A 12,475-nucleotide genomic window follows, 5' to 3' on the forward strand; every position below is an offset into this window, starting at 1 on the left:
GATCTATTTTTTTTCTTTTTTTGAAGATGGGAACCAGCCAGCTCTTTTCCAGTCCTCTCCCAGTTCCCCAGTGCTCCAGGATCTCTGAAAAATATAGTTCAGTGGTTATGAGATCTCATCTGCCATTTCCTTCAGAACCCTGGGGTGTAATCCATCCGGTCCTGGTGATTTGAACTTGTCTAGGGTAGACAGGTGCTCACTTACCATTTTCTTCCCTATTTCAATTTGTATTCCTAATCTGATTTTTGTGGTGCTGTTTTTGATAGGTTGGACTGTTTTATCCCTTTGCGTAAAGACAGATGCAAAAAATGAGTTAAATAGTTCTGCTTTCTCCCTGTTGCTTGTCACCTTCTTGCCACTTTCTCCCAGCAATGGACCAATTGTTTCCTTAACCCTTTTCTTGTTTTTAACATATTGGAAGAAGCTTTTTTGTTATTTTTTACTTTTGTGGCAAGCATTTCTTCATTGTAAGCCTTAGCTTTCCCTACTTCATCTTTACAAGCTTGGGCTATTTGCTGATATTCTGCCTTAGTTATGTCCCCCTCTTTCCACTTTTTATACTTAACTTTTTTGTCTTTCAATTTGTCAGGGAGTTCTTTATGCAGCCATGCTGGCACTCACTATTAAATGCTTGGTTTTGCTTGACAGCAGGAGTGATAATTTTACCCACACAAACATCTACACATGCACTGATAACCCTATGACTTTTAGATTGCTGGGGACATAAATGTTCTGTATCAATTAATTCTCTGTCCCCGCTGTTCAGTTTAAATGTTTATCCAGAAAATCTGTGAACTTAATGCCAGTAACTCAGTCCCTTTCTTGGATGGGTGCAAACCATCTCTTTTGTACAGTTTTTCATTGGACCAGCTGCAGACACCATGACTAATAAAACCAAAGCCTTCCCTTTTACACCATTCCTTTAACCACACATTAAAGTCTGCTACACGCTGCCCTTCCCTTTCTATTCCTTATATACTGGTAAAAACCTCTGAAAAGATAAGCCTACAACCTACACTACTAAGTTCATACCCCAAGCTCTGGAAATCATTCTTCACAGAAAGTACATCTTTTTGGTACAGATCATTTGTGCCAAGATGTATAATAACATCAGCGTCACAGTCCTTTCTTGCATTCTTGACTATCTTAAGAATACGCCTCTTGTCTCTGTTGACAGTAGCACCTGGCAGACACCTGACCTCTTTTAAAACCTCCATATCCTTTTCTAAATTTACATTCCTTATGATTGAATCAACAACCAGAAGGTCACTTTTCTTTTTACATACCTTGATCTTCATGTGTGACTGATGTGTGATACCTGGGTCTCCATTTCGCCTTTCCAAAGAAAGTTCTTCATTTTGGACCATGAGCCCCTGCTTATTTGAGTCATCATTATCACAACTACCTTGACCTGTCTCTTTAGTGTCCCAATTAAGGTCAGCAAGGGCACTATATCTGTTATGCTGGGTCACAGCAAAAGCTTTGTGTTTATGGTTCACAGCTCTCACCCTGCCAGATCCCACGGTTATCCAGACTGCTCTTCTCCTGCAGGATCTTTTCGGTAGAGGGGGTTGATAGCGTGGCATCTCCATAATGTGGAATGGCCGAATTGGGCCCCTAATTTCTGCTTGGAGAGCACAGATTAGAGATTCTAGATAGGTAATCTGTCTATGTAGACTAGTAATTTGTTTACAAAGATATTTTGTATCCAAATTTGAAAAGAGTACTGCGAAAAACAGATGCAAAACAAATAAAATAAAATCACAATCTCAAGCGCACTAATCCAGAATGTATTATTGCTATTTTGGTTTATAAATATATGATTCGCGTGCCTAACGGCGCACAGGCTACTACCTAGTCCTCTTTCTCTCTCTGACTCCCTCCTTATAGCCAGCAGTTCCAATCACCAGCCTCAGGAAAGTTCAAATGAAATGGAGTTAAAGGGCGCCTACCTTTGTCTCTCTGACCCCCCCCCCCTTGCAGAAAACAGCTTCAATCACTAGTCTCAGGGAAGTTCAAATGAAATGGGCATATGAGACATATCCTAGACAAACATCAAGATTTCACACTTTTCTCCCCTTTTTTCTTGTCCAGTTTGGAGGGAAGGAGAAAGGAAAGGAGGAAGACCATACTGTCTTTAAGTAACATGAATTATCAAAAGCTGTCAATTTTCAACTAACCTTTAGAATGATTGTACCTATATGTAATCTGAATTATGAATTGTCTTTAGCTATAATTTTATAGTTAGCAAAGATAATAGTTCTTTATAAACTATGCTTGAAGGTGATTTTCTTTATTAAATCATAGTTAAGTCATAATTTCATGAAAAGGTATGGAGAATGGAAATGTTGCTTCATATTATCTTTTATAGTTATGATATAGATTATACCCAAAACAAGATTGGAATATAGAAAAACAAGATTTGAATAGTTTCCCCAATCGCAATATTTAAAATTCTGAAAACTTATTTTAAGCCTGATACTAAAAATTAGGTTGAATTTAGTACTATTATATTTACAAAACAGCAGAATTTTTTTTAAAAATGGCTATGTTTTTCATATGTTTCAGCTATGAAAGTCCCATCCAGAACCTTATCATTTATATTTATAGAGGGAAGAGGGAATGGTTTTGAGCAACAGGAGGAATTGCTAGAGAATTGTTGGATAAAAGATATGTGGTTCTGGATCAGGAATGTAATCTGAGTAAATTTACTCAGGCAACACCATCATTAGATATCATGAAGATAAAGGAAGGAAAGGGGAAAGTCAGAAGTGTATTTATTATTTTATTAATAATTATTTGCTTCAACCTATAAGTATGATCAATAGAATATTGTAATATCAGAAACCAGAGAGGCATGCAACAACAAAATGCAACTTTTTTTTCCTTAGAAACTGTTTGTTAAAATAAGATGTCTTATAGACTTGCAAGGAAGAACCAACACAGCTAAAAGTACATGCTGGACAAGCTCTTTCATTTGCTTAGCAGAGCAACTCTCAAAAAGAAGTGATGAAAAGTGGAGAAACAAAGATAAAAGTTCCAGCAACAGATTTTCTAGTTGTTCCCTGCAACTAAAACACCACAAACCTTTTGGATGTCATAATTCTGAGTAATGAACTTGAGGAAATCAGGATCATGCAGTTTATTAGGCATGCTTCAGATTGTAGTAATAAGCCTGCAGCCCTATCTTCATTTTCAGTATTTTGTTCCAAAACTACACATTTAGTTATTTGTATCCCTACATTATTTCATACGATCACGAGATTCATCCACTATTAACAAAGTGGCCTCAAATTAATAGTGCATACTGAAGTTTTATGTTTCCCATAAAATAACTTATACTACTTTTCAACGTCAAGTAGACCTCAATGCTTTGTTCCATCTGGTTATAAAAGAGGGTTGGCTTAACTTCAACTCATATAGTAGTAGTCCTGTAAATCTGGGCTATAATCCACAATCCATTTACTCCAGATCAGCTTAATTAAAATCACAGGAACTGCACTTGGGTCAAGTAGTATAAATGACTTTTTAGATATGTGTCATTTCACGATAAAGTATATTTATGGCATGTAACATTTCTGGTCTAATTGACTTTCCCATTCATTTGTTGGTTTATAGTTGCTTTTAAAAAGATATAGTCAGAAATTAAGAAGAACAGCATAAATTATATACACGCTGTTAATAGCAACTTTTAAAGATATAACCAGAAGTGAAGTAGGACACCATAAATTATATACTGAGTGTTACTTGCCTACATCAACTAAATCACTGCCATGATTAAGTTTTTCCAAACAAGGAATTTGTTTGGAAAACTAGACAGAAATATCAAAAAACTAAACACACAAGCATCTTAATGGAGAGCAAAATAACAACTTAAATGTAAAATCTGTACATTATAAAGCGGCTGCTTCAGTCTCACGAGAGCCACTTATTTCTAGTGCATTCCCATACAGGCAAACATATGGTAGTGCATCATGGGAAAGTGTCTCTGGCACAGGCAAAAGCTGCAGCTGAAGGGCACCTGAAAAACTACAGTCATTTGCAATCAAGCATTAAAAAAATAAAACTGGAAGATAATTCTAGCCATTTTTTTTACAACTACACAAAAAGATCTATACATCTTTCATATGTTTTTCTAACATGATAAAATGATGTAATGAACAACATTATATTGAACTGGCAGCTGTTTTGATTTGGATGATGAGATATTATTTTAAAGTAAGTTCATCAACAAAGTTCATTATTTGTTATATATAAAAAATAAGTAGACTCACCATTCACTTTTAGTAGTTTAGTGAATAATTCAAAAATGGCAACAAATTACCATAAATTGTATGTTATAATCAAGCATATTATACCCGAGCATACATTCATTGTATTCCATGTCTATTCTCCTTTTTATTGAGTTCAACTCACAAATCTGCTGATTAAATTCAATAGAACTACTTTTATGACACAAATACTCACAGGGGGCCAAGGATGGCATATTGCTGAATGAATCACTGGCTGTTTGCATATCCAATTCAGGGTGTTTATTATGTTGATGGCCCAACACAGTGATTGTTGACGCTTTGTTAAGAGCAGCCCTCACTCTTTGGAACATGTGGATTTCAGAGACACATAAAACCTCTTTGTCTTTAAGAGAGCTTTGGAAGTATGTTTATTTCATAGAAATAGCTGTCTTTGTTGTTACTCCAACTGAACATTGTCTCAAATAATAAATGTAGATAGTATGAAAACAAATATATTGATATACATTGACAAACTGAAAATGATGCAAATTATATACTTGTATCAGGTGTTGTAATGCCAGTACTAAGCCGGTTTAAATGATGTCACAATGCACACATTGTCATTTTGTTGCCACTGAGATTTGTTATGGATACTGTTGTGATGACTGACCTCCATGAGGAAGGATGGATTATAAATGCTAGAAGTAACATTGCCTCAATTTCCCATACAGCTGGAATTTGAATTTGAAGGCAGGATGACTATATAACAAACTGTCATTTAGTATGGAGGATGTTCATAAAGTCTTCTTCCACACCACAGCTTTGTAAAGCTATTGCACTGCAACATAATCCCAGCAAGCACATTTCTACAGGGCATAGGATCAAGGAAGGCTGTATTTATATGTTATGAAATCTGCTTTTAAGTTGACAGAAAAAAATTATCAATATGTATGGTCTTCTCTCACTCACAGCTTGGGATGTTAAGTTATTGGGAAAAACTTACATGATTGGAATACTATAACAATTTCATCTCAGTCAGGCAAACAAATTTAGGAAGTATACATTACTGATGCATAAATTTTATGTTTTGACATGCAGGCTCACAGCTTTATTGAGATACTATTTTTTTTAACAGACAAATCCTGTCTTACAAATAGTACTATATTATGCAAATGTTTTGTCAGTCTCTTAAAACATAACATGTAAGGCAGTGGTTTTTTTAAAAAAAATCAGTTTCATTTCAGACATCTATATTTCCTGTGCAAGCAGTTAATATGTGGGTTTACCACAGTTGCAACTGTTTTTCTTGCCCTTCCTTAAGATTATTTTATTCTCAGAGCAATGTTTTCATTGAGCAATTTCTCCCTTACAACATAGGCAATAATGCTACACAAACCTATGAAACATAACCTGGCATTGTGAAAGCAGAAGATAATCATTAAAGTTCAGACACAAAAATATAACAAGTACAAACTAGATGTAGTTCAGTTCAAACAATATAATCCTGTTGTGCATGTATCCTACAATACCAACCATACCAATAGGAAGAGCAGACACTGCATTCCTCAGGCAGCTGGTTCTGATAGTCAAGAAATGGAAGCAAATTCTGTTATGCTTTTATGACAGGAAGGAGGGGAAAATATTTGTGATCTGTTTTGATAGTAAGCAAATTCCCAGCTTTTCAATACAAGAATTTTGGTGTGCCAGATGTGACAACCGTATTAGTTTCTATATATCATTCCTACTTAGGCTAGGTTTGCAAATCATTGTAGTCTATTTCTGAGGATTGTAAAGACTGTTAGAAGTGGTGAGCATTCATTAGTTTGCTACAGTCCGCAATCTAAACATATCTGAAAGGCAGCAGATTGAGGAAGAATGGCTTCTAAAGGAAATTACAGGACACCCACAAATCTTTTTAAAAGAGTACAACTGTGATGGGCAACGGCCACAACATAGTAAGTCTAAAATGCAGGCCATATGAACTCCCACAACTTAAGGTGTAAATATATTGGGAGGGGGGAGGGTTGTTACATAGATTTTTGATCAAAATAAATGAGGCCTTGGAGCTCTTGAGCAATATAACAGGGAAAAATTAATTTGGATAATATGGTAATTAAATTACTTGAAGCACAACTAGAAAGAAACTCAAGATCACCACAGGTTTTATACTTCATTTATTCATCCCTTTGGCAGTAAACATCCAATGTATAAACTCTTCTGAAACAGAGCAATTAGAATCATTGTTTTGGGAATCTGCAGCTATCAATGGAAGTTGAAAGGTAAGTATTTCCTCCTACAATTTTCATACTCAAGAAAAGCACATAACACAATATTGCAATAATCTGAAACATATGCTAATAATCCCAAAACAAGTAAACTTTGTCGCCTGGAATTTGTCATTTGAGCCAAGGGTATATGAAAACTTGCAGCACACTGAGTTCATTGTTCTACTTCCCTATAAGAATTAGCAGAAACTTTTCAAAGTTGATTTTCTACCTGAAAATGCTGGGCTCTTTAACATTCAAAACAAAAGTTTTAGCATTCCTTGTTCCTTTTTTTCATTTTCATTGAAGTTACTGTCATAGTTGCATTTAACACTATTGCAAGTTCTGAACTACATTGTGCAAAGCAGGCACCCAATACCAGTCAGCTTGAAAGATTTCAAGCAGGGATGCCAGAATTTAAGAGTGACTAGGAAATTATTCTATACTGCTTTGTGAGCAATATCCAAATAACTGAATTTAATTACCTCTTAATCCTCCTCATAATATAGTATCCCACAAGGAGAAGGAAATAATGTATCAAATCCCCAAAGTATCTAATCCAGCAGCACTTTCTGCAAGTAGGAAAAATACAATTATTCTTAAAGCCTCTGAAGTTAGAGTCAATAGCTAGCTGGCTGCCCATTGTTATTTCCATGGTACACAGTCAGAGGCCAAAATCAGAAGTTGTTCCCTGCTGAATTCTTCCAAGGAAAGTCACCTTTCACCAAGCATCCCCCCCCCCCGTCAACATATCTAGCAATATAAGATTAATTCTTAGAAACACAGGATTAATAAAGCAATTAATCTAATATCAACTGGATTTCAATAGAGAGAAATATTTATGTTACAATCTTCTGGAAGCACTCAAAATGATTGAAAATCTATATGAAGTGGCAGATGAAACAAGATAATGTCAGAAACTGTACTCCTTAATAATCTTACTATGAGTTGTATAATGTTCAAAATCTAAATCTGTTGAAAAAATGCAAATGAAAAAACGCTGGTCATAATTATTGAAACTTGCGAGTTTCAATTCTAGGTAAAAGCTAATATTATAAGTAAACCAGGGAAACAACACATCCATATATTTGCATCTTGTTGCAAATATATAATTTTAAGTCAAAATTATTTTTTTAATCTAGCCTGAGAGTGCTCAAAGGAGCATGATGATGATACCTCTGAGGAACCGGACATTTAACTAAGAGTTCTGAAAGAAAGGGGGTGTATTGAGCCTAAGAAAACACATTCTTTCTTCTTATTTACAATCTTGATCCTCAAAATACTGCACTAAAATTTTGGTGATAGAGATATTGCGATGGATTAATGATTAGCCTCACACTTACTAAAAAACTCATCTATGTTTGTTATACAGAATCACAATAAACTGAATAAAAGTTTAGACTCAATCAGAATAGCAATTTTAAACTGTGCTTGAAAGTATCTTATTCTGAATTTGTGGAGTAATATAAGAGGCATAAAATTTCTCAGTGTAAGAGCCAACATGAAATATATTCCCCTTCTTGTAATTCTCTTTACCCCAGCCCACTATTTATATTAAAATTTCAATTAAAATTGCCTCTGTTAAGTTACAGATGCATTGATCGGTTGGTTGGATGCTTTTAAAACTCACTTTTCAGAAGTTCTGTAACTTAGACCACCTGAAATTCCATCAAATTTCCAGGTCTTCTGATATCAACTATTTCCCACATTCTTCCTAATCGTAAAAAAGTCTTTGTTAAAAAAAAAAAGTTCTCTTTTCCATTTTAATTATGTTTTTGTTGTAACATAATGGTTTGATGCAAACTGGCCTAAGAAAATGGGGAGCCTAAAAATAAATTAGCTTCTATCTTTTTTGATGGATCGGTTGTAAAACAATAAACTATACATAAATATTGACTTCATAGCACTCTTTGGCAGGTAAAAACACAGATAGCTTTTGGTGCATGTGAGCTTTTTCATAGATTTTTGATGATACATATACAGTTCACAAGTGGCTTTGTCAGTATGGGGCATTCATGCCACATATAAAATTTTGTCTAGCCTTTTTGCAGTCAAGAAATAAGAAACCACTGAGATAAACACAAATGCCCATCAATGATGTATTTTGGGAATATATCATTGTATTTGAGATATAAGAATGGGCTTTATTTCCAAGAAATAAGCTTATTTTTTTCTGGAAAAGGTAATGTATTTATGGTAGTTTAAAAACAAACCACACAACACTTAATACTACAAACACTTTTTAAATTACTTCTTGAAGGATGGCTCTCTGGATCAGTCCTGAAGCAGCTGTCTTATTAACTGCTATCCTGGTTGACAATCCATGTCTTCATGGTTGTTAGGGTGAATGGGGTGATTTTCAGCAGAGGTTCTTAACCATTCTATTAATTTGCTTAGACAGTTTTCTCCTACAGCAGCTTAATGTTTTCCAGAGATATTACAGCTTCTATTAGCTCCTGCCCAGAAGTTTCATAATCTGCAATATGACTTCCCTAAACATGTAATAAACCATGTTAGATCAGAAGAAAAAGCACCAATTTATTGGCTCTAACCTCACCATTTATACCAGCAATCTTCCACTCAGAAGGAAAAAGTCTTCAAAACCTGATTAAATCAGAGAAGTAATCTACTTTTTGCATTTAGAAGTACAGTACCCTGTTATCAATCTAAAGAAATTCACTTTAGTTTCTGATCTTGTTTATATCTATATACACAGAATTATCTGTGCATGAGCAAAACTATTTATAAAATTACTTTTACAAAACAAAATGAATAGAGGGAAGCATTAAAAAAACTGAACAGGAAAGAAACATTAAAGTTGTACAAAATTCAGTCTGCTAAAAGTTTTTTCCTGCCCCTCATAACGTTCAAAAATAAAATCTATCCGGAATAACAAGCTTTCCTAAAATTTATTCTTACCTGAGATCTGGCAGCAATTTGAAACATAGGTTAGACAAGTATAAGCTTTCTCAAAGCTGTTGTATCTTTAGCGCGGAAAGAGTAACACCCAAGAGGCTTTTCACCTCCTCTGAATAAGCTGCCAAAGCTAAAAAGCAAAAAAACAGGGCGGACGGGAGCGAGAAACGGAAATATATTCACTTTAAGCAACGCTACCTGTGGAAATAGGGTGGAGCCTCCTGAGCTCGTCCCATTTCGGTTCCTAGGGGGTCTTCAGAAGGGGCAGAGAATCGTTTCCATTGATTGACAGTTGTTTTGACCAAATGAAATCGTTAGAGCGAACAGTATTTGCATGCGCTTTCCTGGGCGGCGGGGTGTTTCCATGATGTCAGTAAGCAGCGTTTCTAGGGCAGGTGGCAAGGGGCGATATGATGCGGGCGGGCAGATACCCACTGGGAACAAATCAAAGAACCTGTCAACCTGCCGGCGGGATAAGACTTCTGTGTGCAAGGATGATTTACCCTAACTGCGCTGCCTTTTCCAAAGTTAAGAAGAAAAGATGCTTAGCCTGAAATGTAGGTGGGTTTAAATTTAAGTCCAAAGAGACCCAGATATTTTAAATATAGAAAAGGTTGCGCTTTGTGCAAACTCAAAATTTTAGTTCCCTTCTCCTCTTTTTAATCATATGATCTAATTATAAATTACTTTCCATTATTTCTTGAGCTTTACACCACAAACACATGCAAACTCGTGCTTTTAATGTAAAACAACGGTCAGGTTTTAAGAAACACGACTTTCCAGAATTCCTCACGCTCGCCCGGGGTCCTTCCCGAACGGCATCCAAGGTATTTATTACAAGGAAGGAATACCAGCGCCACTAAACAGCAATCGTCCCCGGGCAAGAGGCAATGTTTAAAAAATGAATGCGTTACCGTGGAAGAATATTTGCAACGGAGAAAAACTTAAAAGGATCGTAACCAAGCTGGAGGAAAAAACAACCCCTTCCTTCGCTTCCATACCCCATCAAGGAAACTGTATTATGTGACGATTCAAGCATGGCTAATTAGACCAAAATAGCATTTCGCTACCTTAAAACCATTTCGCAGGCAAACCGAGGGAAAGAAGAGAAATGCAAGAAAGATTTCAGGAGATGTACCTTATTTTTTTAATTAAGAAGCAGGAAACAGCCCCAGACATGCTCGGATCGCTTCGGGCTCATTTCAAAGTTCTGAATACTTGCTTCGGTCTTCCCGTCTCTTTCTATGGATTCTCAATGCAGTAACAAAAGGAAGGTTCCGTCAACACCGCCCAGATTCTGCTAAGGCTGCGGTTACTATTGGCTATTCTCAAAGAGGCGGGGTTTCGCCTTGCTTTCTTCCAGTAATCGCATCAATTATTTGGCACGCCATTCGACTTTTCTTGGCTAGCGAAACGAGATCTGAGTAGTCAGAATTCCTCTGGCGATTCTTTACTCCTCCGCGGAACTACGGAGCGTAATGCATGGTTCTTGGCTATTAGAAAATTGTTTTGATTTTGATTACCGGCGTTTTTGCCCAACCCATAGAAAACAGAATGCTTATGGAAATTTTAGAGTTTGCACATATAATTCAAGGTAGCAAACATACTTCATACTCCTCCCACCTACAACCCTGTAAGGTAGGTTGGCTGAGCAACAGGGACCGGCCCAAAATCACGTGGTTAGCTTTCATGCCTAAGGGATGTAGAGATGTTCTCGGAGTTTCAGACATGTGATGTGTAAAAAACATTTTAAAAAATCCTTTTATAGATTACTGCTCCAATGCCTTTGTTCCCAGTCATTGTCTTCCTACATTCACCCCAGACAGGTGGATAATGATTTTGTACTTCTGGAGGCTTCCCCTAGATACTGATTGAACCTGAGAGAAAATATTTCTTTAAATATCAATTGTGAAGACGTATTAAGACAAATTACTAATGAATTAGGGAGAAGATGAAACAACATTGTGAGGACCTGGCAGAAACATATTGCCATGATGCATTTGTGCAATAGCTGAAAAAAATGGGTAAGAGGAAAATGCCACTGTCTAAATATTGAAAGTACCAGTTGGGTGTAGCAGTTAAGGTATCATAATAAACTGGGACAATTGTTTCTAGACCTACTTTAGATAGAAAATCAGCAGGATGGCCTTGGACTAGTGAGTCTGTCAGCTCTAGCAAATTCAATGATGATAGCAAATACTTCCAAAAAATCTTATCAAGAAAATTGTGGTGATTAGTCCAGACAGTTTCCAGGAGTTAACATTTATTTAAGGGGATCAAACAAAAATAAAATAAATATTAATTGAATCTATATCTCTGTATCTCCCTAACTCTCTTTGTCTCTCAAAACCCTTGCTTTTCTTTCTCTTCTTGATGGATGCAACAAAAAAGCTGGTCTCTTCCTAGTTTAGGATAAGTCTAAAAATTGGTTTTATATATATTATTTTTTAATACACAAACACCTTAAAATCATCTTCCATTACAATTGTAGAAAGTGTGTCAATTGGTTACAAAGAACTTCGTGCATCCCTTCCAGAGTCATCATCTATGATTCATATCAAGTTACATATTTTACATCACAGTTACATATATTGCTATCATCATACCTCATCCTTCATATAACTATAGTTGTTTTAACGTCTCTTTATAACAAACATTCCAAAATTTAAAATAAAACCACATAGTGGCATTCCCTTATCTATTTTCAATATATCCAGACACATTGTACCTTTATAACACATTCAAAATAAAAATTAATTATGTTTAATAACAACATTTTAGATCCCTTTTCTTAATCATTTACAATTTATATCAGATTTCTCTTTTAGCATATCAATACAAATTATTACATTATTATCATTATCAGTCATTTATTTAACAATAGTTTGACTAAGTTTAACTTGCTTTTCCCCCTTTTTTCACCATTTAAAATTTATCAAACCAATACATACATTGTTATCATTATCAATTATTTACCTAATTTTATCCATTATCACTACATTTTTAACATAATGCTCTAATTTTAACTAAATTTAACTAGTGTTTTATTGATTTTTGTATCTC

The 12,475-nt window shown here is 35.4% G+C and overlaps 1 protein-coding gene across 4 annotated transcripts in view; it reads right to left on the bottom strand.

Annotated features, from left to right (window-relative positions):
* OSBPL3 (oxysterol binding protein like 3) overlaps window positions 1-12,074 on the bottom strand; it is a 102,836-nt gene extending 90,762 nt beyond the window's left edge. For 2 of the 4 annotated variants that reach the window (XM_032237674.1, XM_032237671.1), the window contains exon 1: window positions 10,551-12,074. The gene's annotated coding sequence lies outside the window, so the exon portion shown is untranslated. Of the gene's footprint in view, window positions 1-8,126; window positions 8,211-9,415; window positions 9,507-10,550 lie in introns of those variants that run through there. The other 2 variants (XM_032237673.1, XM_032237672.1) reach the window with 2 other exon arrangements.
* Between the last annotated feature and the right edge of the window lie 401 nt (window positions 12,075-12,475).

This window comes from Thamnophis elegans, chromosome Z (assembly GCF_009769535.1).
Source record: "Thamnophis elegans isolate rThaEle1 chromosome Z, rThaEle1.pri, whole genome shotgun sequence".
Lineage (NCBI taxonomy): Eukaryota > Metazoa > Chordata > Lepidosauria > Squamata > Colubridae > Thamnophis > Thamnophis elegans.